This window comes from Cataglyphis hispanica, chromosome 12 (genome assembly GCF_021464435.1).
Source record: "Cataglyphis hispanica isolate Lineage 1 chromosome 12, ULB_Chis1_1.0, whole genome shotgun sequence".
Classification (NCBI taxonomy): domain Eukaryota; kingdom Metazoa; phylum Arthropoda; class Insecta; order Hymenoptera; family Formicidae; genus Cataglyphis; species Cataglyphis hispanica.
In genome coordinates, this window is record NC_065965.1 from 2,360,956 (window position 1) to 2,387,365 (window position 26,410).

General features: G+C 32.6%; 2 protein-coding genes across 3 annotated transcripts in view; one reads left to right on the forward strand and one right to left on the reverse strand.

Moving 5' to 3' along the window:
* LOC126853288 (zwei Ig domain protein zig-8-like) overlaps window positions 1-11,789 on the reverse strand; it is a 79,898-nt gene extending 68,109 nt beyond the window's left edge. The window contains exon 1 of the mRNA XM_050598893.1: window positions 11,571-11,789. The gene's annotated coding sequence lies outside the window, so the exon portion shown is untranslated. The remainder of the gene's footprint in view (window positions 1-11,570) is intronic.
* Window positions 1-26,410, forward strand: part of LOC126853286 (neural cell adhesion molecule 1-like) — a 347,428-nt gene that overhangs the window by 76,806 nt on the left and 244,212 nt on the right. The gene's annotated exons all lie outside the window — the stretch shown is intronic.

The following is a 26,410-nucleotide window of genomic DNA, read 5'->3' on the forward strand; positions in this document are numbered from 1 at the left end:
CCGCGGAGGACCGAGAGGAGACCTTGCGGATTGCAGACATTTCGAATGATACACGAGTAAGCAACCATGCAATCTATAAAAATTAATTCTTCGGGAGTTTCATTGTGCTCGATATGATCGTAATTTTCATTCGACGATGAAGGCATGCGAGAATAATTTGCGGCGAGAATTAGAATATATTATAAATAATTCGCATTAGCAATAAAGTGCACGATGCACTCAAAGTGTTCACATATAAATTTTCAAGTTTGTATCAGCTCGAAATTAATTCCACGTATGGTGAGTGTAATTATACAAATATATATATATATATATATATATATATATATATAGGTATATATATATATATATATATATATATGTATTACGAATAAATTTTATTATTTATCGACAGTGTGCGAATTGTAAAAACAGTATATTTAAAGCGACAAATTCATCAACTGGTTCAATAATTAATTCGAATAAATTAGCTGAAAATGCAGGTGTAATGTTCATTTAGCATTATTGTGTACATTGACGTTACACAAATAAAATTTATCCTGTTATGAAATGTGTGTGTATGTGTGAGAGAGAGGGAGAGAGAGAATTATTAAAAAACTGTTCGCAGATAGAAATAATATGACTAAAGATAACCGAGTCGGAATTCATTGATATGCGGAATATATTTGCGTTAGCTCGCATTTTTCGTACAAAAATATTTTTTAGATCATAACGGACGGCGAGAATCTCCACGGGTTTGTCAAAACAATTATATCCATATACTTCAACCGTATCTAAATTTAATTTACATTAAGAAAATATTATATAAAAGTTTATCAAAACTCGCGGGCGATCGTTGATAAATCATTGTAACATTTACATCACATTATGCTTGCGTTATTTTTCTCTCACTACGACGTCGTGCGTCACCAGCCAGTAATTAATACTACTAGTATTTTTTTTTTTCACACGGAACATCACGTAGAAAAGCGCGTTGAATAGGAATATCTCAGCCGGCAGTTCTGTCGGCAATAACGATGTTTTATATCGCGGGTTGTGAAAAAGGACTGTCACAGCCGCACGCACAGCCACGAAAAATATATTTTCCCCGTCTCGGCGGCGGCTGTAAACGAGATAAAAAATTTTTTTTCACGCCTGCATTATACAGCGCGTATGTCACACAAGTATTGTTCTTAGCATAATAAACAACGGCCGAGTGCGGCGCGTTATTCGTTTGATCATGCGCGCGATATTAATTAACATATTTTTCGCCGTTGCATGTTATTCGTTTCCGCTTTGTCTCTGCTTTTTATGTCAGAATGGCAGGCTACGAGGAAATGCATTGCAAACAATATATGTGGCATATGATTAATATATCGTAATAAACATGGTACGACCGTCTAACATTCTACTTTTTTCCGATGATTTATGCTGTTTATATTAAAATAATATGAAATAAGATATTAATTATACATATTGATAATATTACTTCTTCTTGCTATCTTTATTGATTTGAGTCTGCTCTTTGATTATTAATTTATAATATAATACAAAACAGAATTTTATTTAGGTGATATGTATACTGAAATATTTGAAAAAATAAGATATCAGAAGACAATATTGCATCATAAGTTTAATATAAACATGATAATATTCAAATCTTGTAATTTAGATATTGTATATCATAATTATAAGAGATATTTAGTTTGCCTAATATAAAAAGAAACTTATAAAGTAGTTTATATTGTATTGCAAAAGAGCAAACATAATTATTAGAATGACATCGCGCAAGAATGACAGAAGAAAATGATGAAAAATCTAATGGCATGAAAAAGAAGTTGAGGAAATAACGAATCTTGACGAAGGAAGTGAGAACAATGGCGGGTAACGAAGAGATAGAAACAGAAGTGAATGGTACGATATCTCAAGATGCTTTACTTAAGCTGCCTTTCGCTTTCAGGCTGTTAAAACGATTTAACGGCACATTCACCGTGCAGAAAATGGATTCCCAATGGTCACGAAGAATATTTTCTTAACGAGACGATTTATCAAGCTGCGACATAAATGTCATTGCATCACTGTATTATGTATCTCATCGAATTGCGACCCAATAATTTCGAATGCAACATCGAGCTTTCGATGCTTTTATTTGGCATCACATTTACTACTTGCTCCGATAAGTTTTTAATAAAAAAAAATAGTATAAATATTTTTGATTTTAATTTTAAATATTATTTTGCTTATTTGCCGATATTTCAACAATTTATTTCTTTTTTTCTCTCTATCTGTCATTCTTGCACGGATAACAGTACGCAACCATAAGCGCAGACTACTTTGTAAAAGCGCTTATGGTCGTGGCTATCCGAAATAAAGTGCGTGAAATACTGCATCGTACCTCTGTTGCAAATGCAAACCCATGAACGGTTGGATTTCGTGCGTGAAAGCGACGAGAAGCGACGAAGCGGCTTGGAATTCAGTGGCTCATATCGAAAGTTATTCATATCCGAAAAGCGCACACGAATGCGAGTCGAATACGATGGTAGACATATCATGATTGACTTGACAACATATATCGAGTTGCAAGTGAGCCAAAATAACGGGATTTTTTGATTCTAAAATATTGAATTTTTCATATTTTTGTTATATTCACAATTTGCGCGATAGTTTCGTTTTCCCTGTAACGAGACACAAAATTGAAGAAATATAATTTTTGAAAGTAACGGAAATAAACTCTCTCTTTTTCTTGTTTTGATAGAAGTATAAAATGATGTTTTTGAAATATATTACAAAAATTAAGAAAAATATTATCAAACAAGTCCAATTTTATTCTCATTATATTCTTCATTTTTCTATTTTTTCTCTATTTCTTTTACTTTTACTTAAGTCTTTGTTACATTGATTCGAATATAAAAATTGTCATTTTTCAGCTTGAAAAATGAAAATTACAGCTTGAGGCTAGCATAAATTTTTGGCTTGACGAGGTTTATGCGGCAGTAACAATCTTTGCGCGTGCGAATAAAGTTGCAACTGTCAAGCATGCGTCGTAATTTTTAGCCTGACAGATGAAAAGTCCCGAGAGGCAAGTACCGGAATACGGTAACGCTTTTGGGCAAGCTCCCAGGTGTTAACCGCGAAATTAACCGAAACTCATCCCTAGGCTATGCTAATGGCCTTCCTGGTTAACTCGTTTCTGGAGACACAACGAGTTTCGCCTCGAAACTTTGCTCTCTACGAACTACTCCCTCTTGATCGAATAAGACTTGATCGGATAATCATTTTGTTCAATAAACTATCACGTATTTTACCGTTTTCTACCATTTTGTAGAATTTATGGGTATATCAGCCATTTTATAGGATTTGTGAATGGAAATGAGATGCTGAAGTCGTCATGGTGACGCATGAATGATTGCAAAAACCCGCCATTGTTCGCGCCGCGATATTTTTCCGCTGCGTTTTTCCTTCATTTATCAAATCGAATCGAGTTCTTCAGAATTTCCGATATTGCACTATTTTTGAATTCACCATTCCGATATTCGATACGCGAAAACTGCTAAGCGTGAAGATTATTCTTTGCCGGAGAATTTAATATACATACAGAGCTTTTAATAGTAACGAGAAATATACGCGCGAATATAATCCACCAATCGCGAAAAGCAGCGCATATTGCGACGATGGAAAACAAAGATATTTTTATATCCATCGAAAAAATACAAACAAAGTCAGCAATGTTGCTACTTCAGCCATAAACTAAATGAAATATTTACTATAGTGACAATTTCGGACAACAATGCCAATTCTATCATGTGAGAATCAATCTTAAAATTATCTCCATATAAAATGCTCGAAATAATCTGTCGTTATTTAATTATAAATATTGTTTATTAATTGTGTCGCTTATACTTAAAAATTTTTTAACTGTTTTAACAATTTTTTTTTAACTTGCTGACAAATTTCCTCTTTTTTCAGTCTATTATTTCTTTTATTTATCGAGTGATATTAACTGTTACGCCCAATTGCCATGTGTGTTTTGAAGCGCCGAGTTTTAACGTTAATCCGATTATTCGTCTAATCTCATTCACCCGACGTTACTGTATTTTGAAAGAAGATACTGGGTTATTTTGGTGGCCACAGAAAATCCTGCTGGCAAATACCAAACTCGATTCAGCGTTACAGCCATTTTCTTCCTAATTTTATGTAATGATTAACTCTATGTAATCAGCTGTTTCTGACTTATAAAATAGGATCAGACATAAAGGACTGTACATGATACAAAAAAAAAATTGAATGAAAATTAATGACATTTAAATTTATATATAAGAATTCTATCATAATATTTAATATTTTTATTATTTAAATTTTAGATAAATATTACATTTTTTGAAGAAAATATAGATTCTATGCTTAATATTGACTTTATATATTTTGTATTTACACTTTATGTATTTAATTAATATATATATAAATATATCCATAAATTAAAACTCTATGAAAATTATAATATTGAATCATATTTGATTTCTAAAGAGAGATTTTCCGATAGACTATAGAGATTACAAAATGACAGTGAGAGTAATGGGGAATATTGACAATGACATTATCTCGAAATTAAATCGTTCTAAGCCAGATGTATATACTTTTATCGATATGCTGTTTCGTTATCGCATTTGCGGCATGAATTGTCTGCCCATAGAGAACGCGATTCTCTTTCGTTACAGATGCTATTTATGATAATCAAATGGTCTCTCTTGATGCGGATCGCTGGTAGGGGGTGGAGTTGCGATTTTGCGTGTGTGTACATACGTGATCTTTAGGGTCGACTCGCTTTTGTGCTCTCGTGTAATAGATGGGTCGAATTGATAAGTCCATTTGCATGGCCAACGTGCGTATGTGTTGTCATCAGCGAGATTATAAGCGATAATAATATGGTTATTTTCTTTAATCTCAAAATTTTTAATCGAGATATTATATTTATGTATATAGCACAATAAGCAATAAAAATAAAATTGTGTAATTTTGCATGATGAGACAAGCGCAAAATAATTAAGATCATCGAAATAAAAGCGAAATTTAGTGGAATAAGTGGGATAAACAAAATATACGATAAATTTTGCAATAAAAATCGAGTTTAGTATTACTCGTCGTGTTAATACTACGTTCATGGAACCAATCCGATATCGCGCATTGAATTTTTCTACATTTTAAATAATACTGACCGCGCGTTTGGTTTATAACCTGTTATGTAATAAAAATAAAAATAGCGAAAATTTCACAGCAGATAAGCCGTTCGAAATAAAATGGTTTTTCTGATATATCAAACTGTATTTTTACGCGACTATGCACGCTATTATTGGAAATATCGATTAGGTAAGGGAAATCCTTTTGTTTATAAAACGAGATTTGTTATGATCTGTTTCTATGTTTAATTGAAAATAGAAAAAAAAACACTGGTTAGGCAATCAGAAAAATTTCTATTTTTTAAGTTAATATCTTTTTATTTTTAAATATATCTATCTAATAAGTAATCCAGTTAGAAAAATTCTTCAGACTTCTTTAAACTTTTGCAATTTAATGAATTATAAAAAATATAATTTTTATTAGTTTAATGAATTTATTACAATAAATCAGACATTAAGAAATATGATTTTTATAATAAATTTTTCCAAGACAAAAAATGACGCATATTTGGCGCGAAAAATAGAAATTTCTTAGTTTTATTTTAATTCAGTCACACACTCAAGAAACTCTGAAAACAAGATGATCATCAGCGGTCATCAACAAGATCCGACAAGACAAGATACCGAAATCCCGGTCAGCTGCCCAAAATGTCCGAGGATTTTCATTGTACCGAAGCCAATGCAAGGACCGCATGCAAGAAACGATCTCGGTTATTTCGCGCGCGACGGTGCGAGACTCTGTAGGAGCCCAAGAGGAAATGGAATATTCTACTTGGCAGGATATTGGACAAACGAGAAGCCATTTGGCGAAAATGATGGTAAGATATCCGTTGGAAACTTGACGGCGATGCCTTCGGTGCAATAGTTACAGACGGCGGATACGTGAATATAGTGAGTGGACAAGTTAGTCTCGGCTTAGATTTTCCATCGAGCGTCCCGGATGGCTAACAGCTGACTGACAGCTGACAGTTTGCGAGTAAATTGACGCAACGAGATAAACGTAGGAAAGCTTTGCGCGATATCGATTGTAACATTAGTAGCGAAAAATGCAACTTAAAGAAAATAATTTTCTGTTAAAATTTTTCAGCAATGAATCCTCGTCCTCGATTTTTATTACATACGCCATCGCTACGATATAATCTAATATCTATGTTTTATATTTTTTCTTATATGCCATTCTTATGTGAAATATACTTATTTTTTGTGTAAAAAGTATGAAAAAATAAATGCCAACAAAAATTAATACGCGATTAATGAATTACTGGCACGGATTTCGCGCTATTTCATGCAGTATGCGAATTCATTTCTATGCAACTTGGCTAGTAATTAAATTTGCAGAGATACTACTGCGAAATTTTGCACGTTAATCATATTAACAGTACCGGATACAGTACCGGATTAAAATTCATCTTGAGCAACAGCTGGAACAAGGTAAAAAGTTGCCGACAGGACCAAGGAGCCTTGCGAAATGGAGGAAATGTAATATTCTATTTCGTGGGATAAATGAGCACGAAATCTTTCATGAAAGACAATGTAACCAGTAAATGACATTTGCAGGTGCTCTATAATAAGTGTAAGTTGGTTATGGAAACGAACGTAAAAATTTCAGTTCTGCATGCAATCGCGATAATACCGGCGAAAGCGCTAGATCACTCTATGTCGGGATATTAAAAACGAGTATCATAATAAAAGCTTCGCGTAGAAGTTCATATTTCATCTTTTTGATATTTATTCATTTCAAATTAAAAATTTGTAGATTTAGTTTCATACGCGAGCTTTTTATAAAATATGATGCAATGACATATGACATATGATTCTAACTTTATTTCGACATCCGAAAAAAAAGTAAATGAAGTTTATTTCTAAAAAAAAATGAAATTTATTTCTAAAGAAAATAAATATAATATTCTAAAATATTAATTTTTTTTTTATTTCTACGTGATCCAATTTAAAAAAGCGTGCACAAAATTAGCTTCGTTGTGGCGCGTTGTTTTATGATAATTACATGCATAGCAATAGATACTCTGGTTTTAATATAATTAAACTTTAGAGCGACCGAGATACCGTGGATCCAAAAATTACACAATTGTCTTAAAACATTTTCAAAGTATTTCGGGAGTAGTAAAAGAAGTAGTCGAAAATGGGATATGTGAACGGTGGAGAGAATAGGATCCTGATAGAATATTCCATTTCGTGGGTAAACGAAGCGCTTTGAGGGCGATGTGCGACGCGATAGCTAAAGGTGTCTGTTGCAACACGCGTTGCATAGCTGCTATGTAAGTAAAGTATCTACGCTGCGCGTAATTGTGCTGCTCTATTGTGGTTGGCAATATGCTTTCGAAAATGGCGTGAATAGAATGAAGTTTCGCTCGTCATGGCTTTACTCCTCTATGCGATGAGCTGATTTTCATCTGGGACAATATCGTGAGACATTGAAGATTAAGTTTCAGGTTGAGCAACGGAGAAACTTTCGCAACATTTTCACAAAATTATTAGTCTAAATTTCCCGCAAGCACTAATTATCTATTCGTGTTTCTACTAACGTAAGTTTTTGTACTATGGCAACGTGAAGTAAAATCTCCTTGCATAATATGCACATATTTTCTTACGATTTAATTTCATATTTGAGAAATAAAAGATTCTCAGATTATTTTCAGTATTTGTTTAATGAGATGAGAGAGAGAGAGAGAGAGAAAGATAAAAAAAGAGTTATGTTAGAGGAATAAAACTTTTCGTTGAAAAATTTGCGTTGAAAAAGTCTCCGGAAATAAAATCTAGATTTCCTGTTAGAATAAATGTTTTGTTTAAGATCGAATCTTTTGTGTATTTTACAAAGAATAACTACAAACGAAAGTCCGATAGCAAATATTTGTTCGAAGTATTACGATGGTTTGTGTAACGGATAACGATGGACATGTAGATAATGGGTGCTCGCAGAATCGATGTTACTGCGAATACGCTGTCAGCTATTTGCATATCTTTTATTCAATTCTTCCGTTTTGCATAATCTCTCTCTGCCAGGATTTGATATTAAAAATACATGTTTTATATGTTTATGTTGATATTAAAATACATGTTAAAATACATTAATAAGAATAATCATATGTATATAGATCTTGTTTTTTTTTTCACAGTTGCGTTAAAACACCCGTAAAGAATATTCACGTCTCTGTTTCATCTAAAATTGCACGTTAATGCATCGTCGAGATGCAGGAATATTATCGTGACTCAGTATCGACAATTACAAAAGACCATCGTTATTACGTACTGCAGAAAGCAGCACAATTGCGCAGTACATATGAACGCTATTAAACGTTTCCTCCGAAAGCGTACCGGTTGCATTAAATCTGCTACGGTTCGAGGCGCGTCGCCTCGTTCGCAGCATCCGCCGTTTCAATCCTATCCCTTTGTCTTAGGTAAAACGCGTATAGGCATGTTGCGTTACGTGTTCGCGTAATAGCGCGGAATAGCGTCGCAGGCGAGATGATGGCTCTTAACGACTCCGGATGATGCTAGACGACGAGAATGAATAGAATATTCCGCGAACACCGAGTCGCTTGCAAATCGCGATCGTTTCGCAAATGGTCGGGACCGATTCGCGGCGGAGGGAAAAAAAAAAAGCGCGAGGGAGGGAAAAAGTGGGTGGATCTCTCGACCATCCAGGTCCGCAAATGTCGAGATGTCGGGAGACTGCGCGGGCTCCCGACAGCGCGCGGCTTTTTACGAGTTTTCCCACCCTATGTAACTCGCATTTCTTTCCGAAATGGGTTTTTGGGATAAGGCAAAGCCCTCTCTCCGATTTGCCGCACATTTTATTCAAATTCTCGTCGCCCTTAAGCACCACAGCTGCGTTCTCTCTCGTCCCTCATCCTTCCCTTTCTACGTTTCTCTCGGAACGGCTGATTCGGAAGAAAAAAAATTGCGCCGAGATCTGCGGAATCGCGTGACCGCGCGCTGTTTTGCCATTACGAGGCCGTTTAACTCGAGTATTCGAGGCTTTTCGCCAGGAACGGTGATAAAGTTCCTTACCTTTCTAATGGAAGGACTAAAGAGAGGTCTCTATGGAATGCATAATCGGAAGTTAGGAATTAAACGCGATAAAAAGATTTATATTTTTTTTAACTCGTACATTTTTAGACTCCTAAATGTGCATGTAGTTATCGCTTAATTAAATAATTTATTTTTAATATTCCCGTAAAAAGATATCACTATATATTAAAATAATATAGAAGTTTACGATTAATTTTATAGATAATTAGAACTTGCCGTAAATTCATATCGTTGATTGTTATAACACGTTTGATAAAAATTAAAAAATATATTATCAATTTTTTTCTCTTCCTATTTTCTATTAATTATATTGGAATATATATTTAACAGAAAAAGATAAAAAAAACAAATTTTAAAAAGATTTGTATTTTTCCAAAGGTTTTGTAAGATAAATTAAGATTAATGAAAGTTATATAGTCATAAGAAAGATATTTTACTTTGTTTAGCAATATGTTAAAATAAACATACGCATGTTTTCGTTGAGTCGTTTAATTACTTATATTATCAAACTTACAACTAACAACAATGTTTTACGATACTTTGGTAATATATCCCAGAGACGTACAACTTTCAAAGATTCAATCTTTTCGTTGATAATTAATGAAAAGACAAGAGCAATGTTCAAGTGGGAAAAATTTTATCTCTTCTTTGCTTCTCAACTTATAGAATAGAAATCTGGTCACGTATAAAGTGTCAGACCGACGTTATTAAATTGAACGAGTAGACTGACATGAATATTTCCTAGTGGTTTCTTTATATAGTTGAATAAAAAAATGTCGCGTAGCGGACATTTTTTCGCGGATAAACCCTATCACAAAAATGTCTCTGACTGTTTTCGGCCTTAACTTTGCATAAATTTGATTAAATATTGACGTGACAACACATATATATTTTTCAAAAAAGATTTAATAATTTCCAAGATACATTTAGTAAAATATATATGTTTAATTTGATTATTTAAAAATGTTTCATTTTTTCTTTAGATAACGTTATGTATTTATTGCGAATAAAGTGATCATGTTACTATAGTTCCATAGTTTTCGGTAGCTGGCTATAAAGTTTGTGTGAGCACGTAATTGCGGTGTCGTAACAAGTCTAACGAAGTATATGGCAAGCAAAACAAATACGAAACAGTACACATGAAAGTTGTGCTGCACTGTAACTAATTACGGATAGAAAATTAATCCTTTAAAAGCTTCTAGTCCTTTTAAAGCCTGTTACGTCTTTACGTAATCTTCTTTCACAAAGTTTTACTAATTATAGTTTAATGTATTTAAATTTGTCGTAAAATTGTTATTTACTTACTTGTGTTTCTTGCGACCAAAATATTATAAAACTCTATACAAATATTATGTTAGTATTATAATAAATAATTTTAATTTATATTTGCTATACATACATACATATATATATATATATATATATATATATATATATATATAAAACAGTAAAAATATATATTAACAAACGAAAATAATTTACAACATCAGATTAGTGTCAATAAAAATGTTAATAAAAAATAATTAAAAAAAAATTTTGAATCAATAAAAATTTTCTCAAATCAATAAAAATTAGTGCGTCAATATAAAAATGGCATAAACTTCATATATTAAATTCAGAGAATTTTACGTTTATTTCCTGGCTAAGTGACAGTTGTTCAACACGAGTTGATAGGAATATTCAGATTTGTGAGTGGTGGAAATAAACTTCCTTGAGAAGCGCATGAAGAATTTATTTAGAATTATGCCGGGCAGTAGTTATACCGCGTCGATGGTCAAACGTATTTCACAGCAGGCAGTAGTTGCCGTTACCGCAATTCATACACTAGGAAATCGAGTGAACCGATTAGAATCTAGATATAGTCGACACTCGCGGCGATACAATGTAGTAAGCAAAGCTCAATACTGCGCGAGCTTTATCTAAATTGCAAACTTTAACGATATATCTCGCGATGTTAGAGCCATTTGAATTTACATTAAAAATTAAATTTTACAACGGGTTTTGAAATAATCGCATTACTGAATAAATCTTATACATATATAATTAATTGTATTATATATAATATATATATATATATATATATATATATATATATATAATTTTAATTTTTTTTCAGAAATTGTTAAATTTCATAAAATATATCGTTGATTTCTGTTGTAATCTATCTGACTGGATTTATCGATCTTTATTTGAATTGATTAATTATCGAAAAGGGATGTTTTTATATTTTATTAACGTTTTTATATTTTATTAAAAAAAACACGGAACACAATCGACATCGATTATTTTAAATTGAAATTATATATATATACACTTTGTGTAATTTACAAAAAGATTAAATATACAAAAATACAAATCAGTACTCACTTTTATATATAGCCATTGACAACTGCAAGCCTGGACTATGAAATATATTGAATCTTATCTATGACATCGCGTGCGAGTAAAAAAATCGTCCAGTCCGTATCGCGGCGCTCGGTTGGACTGTTATCACATACGAAACGCCGCTCCTCGTCGATAATTGGCGCGCGCAAAATGTGTACATCTACGTCATCGTTTTACGGTTCACCAGCGGCCCCGAAGCCGCGCGTTTCAGCTTCCGTCGACGACTGAGGATCGGTCTTGGGTACGGCGCCTGCGCCCCTTTGCACCCTTCTAGACGCTACGGCCCTGCCGTGCGCAATCACGTGCCTTCGTGAATCCGGAAACCGATTTGGAGTTACAGTAGGGTCAATCAGGATAGCTGTGATACGGGGATAAACACGTATGGTACTGGAGAATTTTGAAAAATCGATATCTAAGTAATAGTTGTCAAAAAACGATGTACGTAGTTATATATTGTTTACAAGGCAATTTTATTGCGATTACATGTAATTGCTTTAACAATTAATTAATCAAATAATAATGATAAAATTATTCACGCAATCATCAAGTAATCATCATTAATTGTAAGATTAAAATCGTAATAGAATTGTTAAGAATAATAACAGATATATTCTAAAATCATTGAAAATGAATATTAATATCCAGGCATTATTATTAGATTGTTCCTATTTACCGCAAAATACCGCAATATTCTATTATGTAAAATAGATATGTAATAACGTCGAAAGTTTTCAAATCCATAAATTTCTTTTTAATCAATGCTTGAGTACAACAGTAATTCCATATTCGCGATTTGTTACAAAATTAGTTCAATTCTCATGTATCAGGAATGATCAGTCATCTGTGATTTTTGAATTAATGTATGAAATGAAGCTATTCTGATATTAATGTATATTTGTTGGGAAATGAGTGATAATGTCGCGTTATATAGAGACGCGACGTTTCACTGAAATATACGTCCCATTAAATTCGACGAGAGCGTTAGAATTATGAGCGGGTGAATAAATAAGGCCCGTCAACCAACCGGCGTATAAACGCGACTCGACGACGCGACGTAGCGAAACAAAGTGTTGCGCGAAATAAAATGCAGTCTGTGTGAAACTTGTCGAAGCTTTTGACCATTGTTTGAGATTAAAATAAAGCCGCGTCTCGTTCTTCGCTAACGAACCGTCCGCGTTTAATTAGCAACGAGCCGAGATTTGCTGGTCCCGCGAGAATTCCGCGAATAAGATGATACGCGAATTTTCTGATTTCTTTGTCTCCTTTGAAACGCGACGGTACAAAAATTCAGACAGACATGTACGTTTTATATGTATTCGATGTGCAAGAGATTTATTACAAAAAAAAAGAAAAAAGCACGATGTAATAGTGTTCTTAAAATAATTCTTGAATCTAACTTAAAAAATATTAGAGTTTTAATTAAAAAAATGTTTTACGTATAAAAAATAAAAGATTGTATGAAAAAAGCGATCGAAATTTGATCGACAATGTTTTGTTTGAACACGAACGCGAAAAAAATCGTATATGAAAATTCAACTTGTTGTGGCCGGAAGCGATGATGTTAGACAAAGGAAAACGCGAAAGAGATAAAAAAAGTGCACACGAGAATACTCTCGCGACCCCGTAACAGATTGGCAATGGAACTGACGGGTCAGCATTTTCTCCTGCAGGTGCGGAGGCGGGAAGCCTTCAGATTAAAAGGTTTGGTGCCCGCTTGGCCGTAATAAGAGTCAGCATCTTTTTCTGGGCAATATTTCACGTCATTACACACCATTTCACCGCAATTAAGATTTGAAAATTTCGGCCTCCCACGGTTTATCGAAGACGTCGTCGACACCCCTTTTTCGCGGCTTTGTCATATCTAGGAACATGACGCGATTCGTTGGTTGGTTAATTATTCATCGCCCAGATTCTTTTGATAATCGCTTAAATGCGGTATTATTGTGGAACTAACAAGCAAATATTATGTTAAAAAGATTGTAATGTATTTGGTAAAAACAGAGAGAAGAGAAAGTTTTATTTTAGATTTTTTCTCTTAACAATTTAACAATCTTCTTTTATATAAAAGGCACATACAGATTAAACTATTATAAAAATGAAAAATCTAATATATCATCTATATATCAAATACAAAAACAATAAAAATTGATTAGCATTATAGAATGTTTAATATTAAGAAATGTGCATATATATATATATAAATTGAAGAAAAAATATCTTTCTCTTTCTACGTTTGTTTATATCTACAACTCCTCATCTTTATGTAATAAATACATACAAATAGAATGCCAAAGCAGGAGCGACGTTTATATCCTCACTGCAGAAATTTCAATTTTGCTTGGGAGGAAACCCCCCGCGCGGCGGATTGTGAAGGCAAAGATAGCGCGACAAAAGTGCGAACATAACAACATGTAAATCCTATGAAAAAGCGAGGAATAAGGGATACACGCGTACAAAACTTCGGAGAGGACGACTATTACGTGAGTGACAAATGCGACGAAAGTTGAGAAACGCCCGCGTCGTACTCGCGAGAAACGTGTCGCTATCTTTTTCTTCTTTATCCAAGTCGCACTCTTTGACGTTACCGTGTCGGATCGCAAAGCCGACAAACGTACGACGAAAGTAATGTTCTTCAAATTCCGTCAGCTTCTCTGTCTGGTGATTTTTCTGAACTTCATGCGACGCTGTACATCGAAAGTAGAAAGATCTGGGTCGTTGCGCATTGTCAAAATCGATGATTGGACTTTGATATCTCGCGTTGCCGCTGTACTTCCGGCAGGTTTCGGAACGCGAGATATCAAAGTAATCTTGTATCATACCTGATGAATATATCCGTATAAGAGCCCGCATTGCTCTCTCCGTGAGATTATTCATGTAATAATCTAGCAGCAATTTCTGCAGCAAACGGTATGCCCTCGAAATATAAGAGTATGTCGTGAGACAAATTTTATATTTCATTTTGATATCGATTTAACGCGTATATTAACACTCCAAAAAGCTAATCTTTCAATTAGCTTTATTTTTAATTATATATGTATGTATTGGTTGGTGTTATATTTTGTTTTAAATAATATATTCATTAAGAATATTATATTAAAAATATTTTTAAGTTTCTTGGGAAAAAATTTAAAATTATCTAAATTGTCTTTATATTTTTAAAATTGCACTCGATCACTTTCAAAAATCATACTTTATAAGCCATTTCCAAGCAATAAATGCCGTATTTGGCGTATTGTTGCCATTTATAAATCATCACTCTCGATAACACCTGTTCCCGGAAAATCGCGCTTAGACCGTTCTAATCGCATTCTTGACGGCTCTTGCCTTCCGGTTACAGAACCGAGGATAATCGCCTTTGCTGTCTCCGGCGAGGGCAGCATTAGTTTATAGTGTTGATTCCTTTCGTCCTTTCCCTCTTCCCTTCGTTACTACCCCTCGATACAAACGCAACACGCGATTTGATTACAGTTTACGTAGCGAGTACATCCGCTATCGCGCTGCGAAATTACGTTACTCTAATTGCAAACATCTCTAGATTGATCGTCCATCTATCTGCATCAGATTTGTAAGCATGGCCTTGCAAGCTACCTCTCTCTCTCTCTCTCTCTTTCTCTCCCTCTCTCTCTCTTTCTCTTCAATTTTGACTTTAGTTAAAAATAACAATAGTTTTCCTCATAGCACTAAAGAAATCGTAAATAAATGAGAATTTGTAATCAAATTAATCTCGTTTAATCGAAACGTAAGTTGATCTGTCTCCGTTAATCGATTGAAAAATTTGATTTATGTTTCTATTATTGTCGCGTGGAAGAGAGAAAATTTTGTTTTTCGAATTGATTACATTACAGTTTATTCTTTTCTCAGTACTCTTTTGTGATGTAGTTTTTTTTTTAACGCACGCGACAGATTTTTACAATTTTTGTTAGTTTACTGTTCAACGACAGTGCCGTGAAAACAAATTAAATTTTTTCTATTGTTGCGTTGTTACGAGTGAGATGAATATTTGCATCTACGATTGCATCAATTTAAATTTGTCGAGTTCGCTGACACAGCGCAATTTTTTGTTATTTCTCTTTTATTTTCGACAATTGATTTATTATTGATTTTTTACGTTTATTAATAAAAGAAGTTTTTTAATAATATTACTTTTTATATTTTTATAATCTAGATTTTATCTGTAATAAAGATATCTGTAAAAAATAAAATGTAATAAAAATTTATAGTTTTTATAATTTTGAACATAAATTTAATGATTTATTATATAAATGAGCATATTTATAGATTTATCACGAAAAAATAAATAATTCTTGAATTACTCTGTTTTATAAAAATTGAAGAGAGAGGGAGAGAAAAAAACATTTTTCATTCCTTTTTTAATCGGGATAAAATAGCACTATCTCTTTATACTGTATAACACTGACATAAAACAGTTAGACAATTTCCTCGGTAGAGTATAGAACTATTATCTAGTGAGATTGCCGGAATCTTGATTCATAAACGACGATTCATTAAGTATGCATTCCTTTGACCCGATTCTTATATCGAATTTCTTCAAAGATAGCGCCAAGGTAAAGAATGCGGGTGAATAATAAAATTACGCTAGATATGAGGTGTCTCGAAGGGTCCCGTATTGGAAACCTGAAGCGAATTTTACTAACGACAAAGAAAGCTTGGATAAAGAAGGTTTCCGGTCACAGTAATCTGAGTTTCAGAAGCGCAAATGAAATAGTGGCTTCTTTTTGTCTTACCAATAATTAAAAAATTTAATAAAAAGAAATTATTTAAAAAAAAAAATAAAGATATATAAATCGATATATGAATGTATGATAATAAAAATAATTTCTATTGCTTTGATAAAATCAAAAATTGCAACATCTGTCTTACAAGTTTTTCCAAAATATAATTCAGTTTTTTAGATGCACTCAAGATCTCACGTTGAATTGGGAAACTGTCCAAGCAAGCACCATAACAACGATATGTTCGCGGTTTCGATTCATAATCGTGAGCAGTTGTGTAAGTTAATTAACTTTGGTTGCGACATCTGGTCGTTGTAAAAACATTTATCCAGAATACGGAAAGCTTTTTCACGGCGAGGATTTACCGGAAGAACACTACGTCAATAGGACACAAGAGAATAAAGTTGGCTAATGAATGAACGGCCGATTCAAGTACAAATACATGGATTGACCGTGAAAGTTCCTGCGGGCTTACTCGATGCAAAGTTCCTGAGGGTTACGACGATTTTTGAATGAACGATTTCCCATGGCACGAAGTTTTCATGGTATAGCAAAATGGAAACCTCGCCGATTGTTGATTGTATATTTTTACTTATGTAATTTATGACATTTTTTGATATGTAATCTTCGTATTTTTATTGTCAATTTTGTGATTTTGTAAGGCAGCCAATTTTTAACTTTTTTAATTGATTCTTTTAACTTTTTTAATCGATCTTTTTAATAATAATTATTTATATTTTCTGGGTTTTTTTAATAAAAAATTTAAATGAATTTTTAAATTACGCGTTTTTAAATTGTATATGCTAAACTAAAGAGCTTTATATTTTGTATAGAATTCCAGAATTATAGAAAATCGAAAATCTCTTACAACACAAAAAAGAAGTAAAATCAAAAAATATTTTTCTTCTGTATATCTTTCATTATTACTACTTATGGGATAAAATAAAATAATTTTACTATTTATGGGATAAGATAAAATAAATTTTGGGATTGAGAAGTAATCCAATCGAGAGACTTTATATATACAAACGTGTTTGATAAACAGTTTTTACTATAGAGATGAGAGAAACTTGACGTACTATACCAAAGTACATACTATAAACAACAATACGATCCTCATAAACGAGCGCCGTAACGTTTACTCGAAAATCATACAAGATCGCGCCTTATCCGCCAACTTTTCCCCGCTGAATACACGACGTATCTCCGCTAGTATCTCACACGTAGACACTACACATCAAATGATATCCGACATCCTGATACGTAAATGCTTTGCACGAGATCTGCATTTAGGTTGCGGAAAGAAAATTGGACGGTAACATCATTTTGTTCAGATTCTTCGCGAGTCAATTTTACTCGAATTTTATCACGATTTGCGCATCCTATATCCTATATCATTCTTCGGGCCAGTTGAACTTACCTTTCATTGCTCCTGGCCATTTTTTGAATTGATCTCTAATCAGAGATCGAAAAAGGAGATACATACTCCCTTTATTGCTGACTATTTATTATCGCCGGCGACTAACCGCAAGATTTTTCTTGCGCTCGTAAGGAGATAAACTCCTTAATTTGGCGGCTAATTATTGTCGCCGGCAGATGAGCGCAAATATTTCACGCTCATTGTTGATCGTATAATTTTACGATCGTTCGTTGGATATTAATTTTAATATAACTTTATTTTAACTGAGACAAAGCCAAATTATCAATCAAAATTTTGATTAAAAAATTATGATAAATTATGATAAATATATAAATTGGATTAAAATTTATATATTCATATAAAACTTATATAATAATATAATAATATATATAAAATTAATTTATATAATAATATATAATTTATGATAAAATAAGATTAATTTATACAACATTTATATCATTTATTACATTATTACAGGTAATTTAATTGATTGAGCATTTGGTCTTATATCAATTAAAATAAAGTTTAAGAACAATCTACAAATAAATTCTACGATATGGATGAGCTATAAAAAAATAAGATAAGATCGGCGCGCGTTATAACCATCATATACATAATTGATAAAATTACTAACGTTCTTTATTTAATAAATCAAGTAAAATCTCATAAATTGCAAAAAAATTTCTAATCTTTCTTTTTTAAATTTAACTTTAATTTATTTTTGCAATAGATGTAATAGATATTGTAATGTATATTAAAAGAACTTATTAAGTTATTCAACTTAATAAGTTTTAGCTCATCCATTTTAAAGCAACGGATTTATCTACAATCTATAATCTACAATGTATATCTACAATCTCTACAAATCCGTTACTTAAAAATTAAATAAAAATTTGTCACTCACCGGCACTGATGCGCAACAGCGGAGTTGTTGGACTTGAGGCTACGTTGTATGTAACATAAAAATATACAATCCAAATTATAGCAGCAAAATATAATTAATATTTTGTGCGGAATATCTTATATCCAATGCGTACAATACTAAGAAACTCTATATAAATATGGAACAATTTTATAAATTATAAATAGACTTTTTTTCAAATAAAAATTTTTATAGGATTTATGTAAAAATCTTTCTAACTTTCTCTCCTTTAATTTATTCCAAGAGACTGAATTAATGCATGTACGTGATTTTTAACAACTGATATACAAATAATAAATATAGCCTATATAATATTTACCCTAGGGTTGCTCCGCCGGTGCAGGATGCCTTTCCTAAGCCTCCTCCTCCTCTCAGGACGTCGGTTGCTATGTTGATCTGTAATATATAAATAGAAGATCCAAATTAGCAGCGCTCAAAATTATTAAAAGAAAATTTATTATACACATTTTATATTAAATGCATATAATAAGTATAATAATAAGTATATTAACAAAATAATTTTATAAATTTTGAAAAAAAACATTACTAATAACTCTAATAGTTTCATATAAAATCATAAATTAAAAGTAGAAACTTTTACAAGATTATAAATTTTATATAAAAATCTATTTCTCTAATTCTCTTTTGCTTAAATCATATAAATAAAAAACCAATTACGTGATTAATCGTTCAATTTAAATTGCACGCGATTAATAAATTATTAATTAATATATAAATAACGAATTAATTACCACAGCGCTGCTCCACCGAGGCCCGATGCCTCTCCTAGGCTTCCTCCTCCTCTCAGATTGATTCACACGCGCGATACTTTAAACGGCACTCCCGCACTTTTATTAAAAGATACTTCCGCACTTGTACGCGCGATACTTTCAACGACACTCCCGCACTTTCCAATTTCGGCACGATCGAATCCCGTTTCACACGAGAATTATACTGTGAGTCGACAAGTCGGGAATTCACCGATTACTTCGAGCAAGATTAAGCGAGCAAAGGAAGAAGACGAAATCGATTAGTTGAATATCGATGATCGCGGAACACTTTGCACGGTTCTCTCAATCGCGGAACAATCGCATGCACAGCGCTTTGATAAAGATTTATTATCGCGATAAAGTTTTGCGTCGTTTATCAAAACTTAATTAATCTTTAATTTTGTAATAATCGTAGCGAATTTTGCTTTATTAAACACAAGATTAATTATTTATTAATTGATAGAATGTACCACAAAGCTTTTTGTTTAAACACAATCGCGTTTAGAAGAAGAATTCGACAAATATACGAAGCCTCTCGCAGCACTACTTCACTGTTCGAGTGTTGCCGTGTGAATGATAACAAGGCCGTAACATGTAAACAATAGCGCGCTTATATCACTTAGGCTTTGTTATTGTTATTGATACGTTGCCGAAATATTTCACGTACTATTGCGTATGTTTTATACATATATGGAATATTAACACGGAATTTTAAATTATATAAATATATTTTAAATTATAGTTTAATTATTTATTAATTGATAGAATGTATCACAAAGCTTTTTGTTAAGTTAATTATTCGATCTTGCAATTAAATTATTTAATTGCGCGTTTCTAATGTTAATCATTTAGATCATCGAAGAATCAAACAATAAAATACCGGCAAAATATATTTAACTTTATAATATTTAATTTAAATTCACGTTATATTTAAATAAATATTATTTAGGAAAAAATTATTGCTCATAAAGAGATAGCAATAAAACGATAATTTATTATTTGGGCCTTCTGATGTTTTCTTTAATTGAAATAAATGAAATAAATGAAATAAAATTTAATCAAAATTAAAAAAATAAATTATGCGAAATACGTGCTTCAAAATTTATCATCGCAATATAAGAAAGAAATTTAAAGAAGTGTCTCGAACTATATCACTGTTCAAGTATCGCCGTGCGAATGATAAGAAACAAGGAGTGGAAATGAGAAAGGAATTCGACGGAGCGTCTCCCCCACTACTACAATACTATTAAAATATCGCCGTGCAAACAATGACAGACCGTGAAACATTAGCGCGCTATTGTTTACGTCGCAAAGCCGCACTATGGATAATTTTATCAAGCCAAAATTATATTGTGTCATGATATATATACAAGTGGAATATTAAATTATACATGTATTTTAAATTATAGATTATTTAATAAACGATTAATATATCGCGGAGATTATCATTATGTTAATAACTCGGATTTGCGATTCAACTATTTTATTACGCGTTCTCAATTCGAATCATATTGAAATTGTCGAAAAGAAACGATAAAGCTTTGGACGAGATGTAATTGGACTTAAATATTTTTAAAAAATATTTTAAAAAAAATTATTGCTTATAAAGAAAGAGAAAGATTGCGACAAATCAATAATTTATAATTTTGATTCCTGTCACTTCGATTTTTTTGATTATATGTTTATACATCACGCGCGAAATATATATCTCGTGATTTATCGTTGCGATATAATGTATTATTTAATTAAAATAATTATTTATCATATCAAATTATTATTTCCTGATATTTGTCGCGATCAGAAAAGAAATTGACGGAGTGTCTCGCGCTCTATTACTTTACGGTTCGAGGGTTACCGTGCGAATGATAAGCCATGAGTAATACAACAGCGCGCCAATGTATACGTCGCCAAGGCCGAATACATATGTTATTATACATGTGTTAATAATATCACGTTACTGTGATATTTCAGGAGCAGAGAGAGGGGAAAAAGAAGGAAGAGAGAGAGAGAGAGAGAGAGAGAGAGAGAGAGAGAGAGAGAAGGACAAAGAAAGAAAGAATATAATAATAAGTATTAATATTGTTCAATTTTTAATTGAATTGTTAAATATTATTAGTAAGTATTATTAAATATTATTAATATCTTTAATAATATTTAATTTTATTAATGTTATTTTAGAGAAAAAGGAGAATATATAATATTAAATAATAATAATAATTGTTTAATATTATTATTTTTTATTTCTTTTTTGATATTTTTTAATTTCTTTTATTTTAAAAAGTATTGTGCATTCCGGATAACGAAACATGGAGATCCGTTTGTCAACCATTCCGCGACAAATACCGCAAGCAAGGAGCAAAGGTTTTCACGTGCGCTCACATACACATGGAGAAATAGCTATGCAGCCAAAGTAAAAACTGAAGGTGCATATGTGTCACGGCATAGCTGTGCGCGCGGTGTTTGATGTCGCTAAGAGCGGTTCGCGGCGGGATGTAAATCGCTAAGAAATTCCGATTCTAGGTAGATGTAGAAGACCGAGGAAGAAGACACGCGCGGAAGAGGGTATGAGTACAAGCTTATGTAAGGCGGCAATGACGCCGGTGGCATCACAAGAGAGTTTGTCACATGTAAAGAGCTCGAGTAGGAAGGATATAAGATGCGGGAATATTTGAAGCGCCTTGAAAATTTAAAGATTACTCTAAAATGTAGATTATAGCTAGTGATGGCTAGTCCAATGGCGATATGCACTTGCTATTCTCAAACAAACTACGTAGATATAAGTTTGCGCATTCAAAGATATCGAATTCATAATGCGAGGATGTAAATGCGCGAAACTGTAACGAGTGTTTCGCGAGTTCTGTAACATTCTGTAATTATTTTTGTTTGATATCGTGTAAGAAAATATATAAGAGAAAAAAAGAAAAAATGTGGGAGATGTAAAGCTGTAAAAATTAGAGATAAAAGAAAACTGTAAAGTGCTGAATAATAATCATAAAATAGATCACCACAAAATAAGATGGAAGTAAACCATTAAGATTATACGAGAGAGCGATAGTAAATTCAATAGTGAAGCAAATATCTAAGCAAAAAAAAAAAAATATTAAAAAATATAATTCAAAAATAATGAAAAATAATGTAGAAGAAGCGAAAAAATGTGACTTGTCAACAAGACTAATAGATCCAATACAAGAAAAGAAAAACAAAGAAGGAGAGGAATAAAGATTTCCTAAAGATATTTTTGAAAAAATTCAAAAGTGGAATGTAATCAGAATAAGAAGCAGAGATAAAAGAGGAAAAAGTAATACACACAGAATATATATAGTTACATATAAAAGTACATATATAAATTAAATCAAGCATAAACAAAACGTGCGAAAATTTTAAATATACGGAAAACAAAATTGAAAATCAATTGCACACATCCTATGGAGTAAAAAAATAATATACATAGAAATATAAAAATAACGATACGCAGGAAACACTTGCAGAAAACACAAAAAAATATAAAAAAAGGATATAGAAGATTGAAGGAGGTGGGAAGAAAATATCAAATGGTAGCACGAAGTCGCTAGAGAGAACATTTTCAGAGAGGAGAAAGGATACATGCACTATACAGTTACAGAACGTTGCGTACAGTAACTGCGCTACTTTTCAGCGTCGCGACAGGATCAAGCAACGATACAAGGAGGCAGGAAGAAAGAAAATAAGGAAGAGAAAAAGGAGGATTGGTCGAGTCGATCGCAATAAAAGCGACGATATCACGGAAGATAAAGCATGGGAGGATTGTAGGAGGAGTTGCACTCTGAGCGGAACAAGGAACGGAGAGCTCGGAAAATAAGAACCCCACGAAAAGGAAAAGGGAAGACTCTGTGCAGAAAGGGGAGAGGGGAGTGAGAGAGATGGAGTAAAAACGTGCGTCGCGTCGTCGTCTTTTGGGTTGGTTTCTGTCGCGCGAGCAAAATTGCGGCTGTTTATCTAACCCAACCGACAGAAATTCCATTTCATCTTGCGTTTCGCGTTTACCGCGCGCCACGTTCATCCAACATTTCGCCCTCTTTCTTTGCTCTCTCTCTCTCTCTCTCTCTCTCTCTCTCTCTCTCTCTTTTCGGAGCCTTCCTCCTCTTTTTCTCTCGTTGACTCTTATTTATTTCATTCGCGCCATTCTCACCATGTACGCGACTTATCCTGGCCCCCATCGGGCCGCAGCTCACAGAGATAAGTTGTGGCGCGCCCGAGAGAGTTACCGTAAAGGTATAGGTATAGAGGTAAGGTACTTTCATACCAATCCTCCTAATATGCCGCCTCGAAGTGGCTTTCCGCATCATGCAGTCATTCCCTCTTGGCCATCGGTCCACGTCTATCTAAGGACAGACTGCGTCATCTGAATGCGAGCGACGTGCCGTTTCCCGCCGGATGCTGTCTCTCGTTGATAAGAGCTTTTCCTACCCCATGTCGCGCAAGGTATCATTTATGATACGTATCACGGAGCTTGACGAGAATTTAGCATGCAACCCGGGAATATTTCCACGCTTGCTAGAGTCATCATACTTGTCCAAGCTTATTTTTTAGTTTAAGCACGCTGTTTTATTGAATGCGACTTTTTATAGTTAGCTATTTAAAAAAGAAAGAATTATTAATTTTTGCGCTAAAAATATCTCATTTTAAACAATCATATTTAAAAATGACTCGGAGCGGCTTCTCGGATAATTAAATATACATCGTGGATAATTAAATATCTAAAGAGAGATATCATATAAATCTTTGAAAAATAAACAGTTCTCTTTTGCTCGCTTTATTTGTATCTTTTTGTTAAATAATTCATACCGGCATTGAGTATAATAATATTATTTTATATTTATTGGTTAAATTATTATTCCCAGCTGCGTATGGTGAATATTTCACACGTACATAATACATAAATCATAAAATCCTAAATTTATATAAAATGGAAGAAATAGCTTGCCTTTCAAAATAGTGATAGTAAACCGTTTATTTCATATGGATTTGTTGTCACGCGCTCAGTGTTTGATCGATAACAAATCTCAGTTTTCTCAACTGTGCGGCGAAATCACGAAAAAGCCACAGCCATTCATGTAGGGGCAATATCTGTCGGCGCAATTTCGCGGGGAAAATAAAGTTTACGCGGTCTCAAGTTTTCGATCCCGCGTGACCCGCGAACAAGAAACTTATTCTACAGTTCGCTTCGAGGTTTCGCGAATGCGGCTACCGTGAAAACGTGATAGCATCGCGGATTACGGTTTTTTGGTTATCGCCAACTGGTGCGTGTGTGTGCCCTCTCGCGAATAAGGCGGATTATACGGGGAGCAATTTATGGCAATTGCCCCTCCTTATTTCTTTCTATCAAACTGGAGTGACGATGGAGCGCATGATTTACAATTGTATATAAAATTTCTTGTATAATACGATCTACCATATATATATATATATATATATATATATATATATATATATATATATATCTGTTTTATTAATAAAATAATATGGTAATGCTGCGTCTGTTTCTTTATTTTGACATTTATTTGAATATAATAGTAGTGAACGTTTCATTACATTTGTATAAACACAATCCTCTTTTTTTACATATATGTAAAAACATTTTAAAAAATTAATAACCTGATATAATTTATGTTTCAGTCATCACGATACTTATTTTCAAATATATGTAATTTACTCTAAAACTAAAGTATGCAATATGTTCGCGCGAAGAAGTTGGCACGCTAAAGTATTATAACTAATGATGAATGTTTCGCGATAAGTATTCCACATTATTCCTTCGTGTCAACGTTTTAGATTTCTTTTATCACGATCCCTCATAAAACGCTTTTTATCGCGTGAAATGCAAATAATATCGAATGAAATTTTTGTACAATCTTCTTTTTCATTATTAATTAGTTTAAATATTTAGAGATTTATTTCAAAATTTAAATATTGGATTATAGAGTTTAAATATTGCAAAAATTTAATATTTAACATCAATTTCATGATATTCACGTATATAATAATGAAAATAAATACTAAATAAATTATGATAACAAACAGTAAATAATACCATAATAAGCATTTTTTATAACAAATTAATAACAATATTAAATTACGTTACAGGACGTTACAAAAGTTTTTCATTTGAAAAATGATCTCTTTGATGTAAAATAAATCGATAGGAAAACAAACGCGAAAACCGCTCTTACCTTGCCTTTTTTATCTGGCATAATAATGTTCCGATGCTATGCAAAATCGCGCGCGTATTAATGCCTTAGTACGATCGGATGATTTATCGCGGTCGACGTTTATCGCCTTTGGCGGAATAATCTCGGGGTGATTTGAAAAAGCTCTAGATCTTCACTTGCCGCTTTCATCGAATAAAATATTTCTGCTCGGTTAAAAACGTACAGCATTAAGTGTTGCATCAAGAATGCTTTAATATTCAGAGGGAATTAATTAGATTTGTAAAGATAATTCTGGAAGGAATACATCACACATATTTAAATAATAGACATATCACACTTATCTATGATAAAGATAAAGGCACACAATGTCAAATAACTGACAGTTTGGATATGTCCCATCTGAAATTTAAGATTAATAAAAGATTCAAACTGCTTAAGATTTAATTATTTGATACACAATAACTTTATGTGCCTTTAATTATCGTTATCTTTTTGCTTCTTTAAATACATTGTTTTATTAAAACATGTTTTCCAAAGTGCTATTGCTTTTGTCATAAATAGGATTCAAAATAGGTAAAAAATATTAGATTTTAAATTTGAAAAATCAAACTATCAAAAATAGATTTTTTTAATTTATGTGTATAGCTTAATTTCTTGACATTTTCTCCATTATTAATCTAGTATGTACTTTTCCAGGAAGCTATTACAATAAATCTGATCTATTCAATTTTTAATTAGAATGTAAAGCAACTTACATATGTGTGTATTGGAAATTCTAGTAATAATATT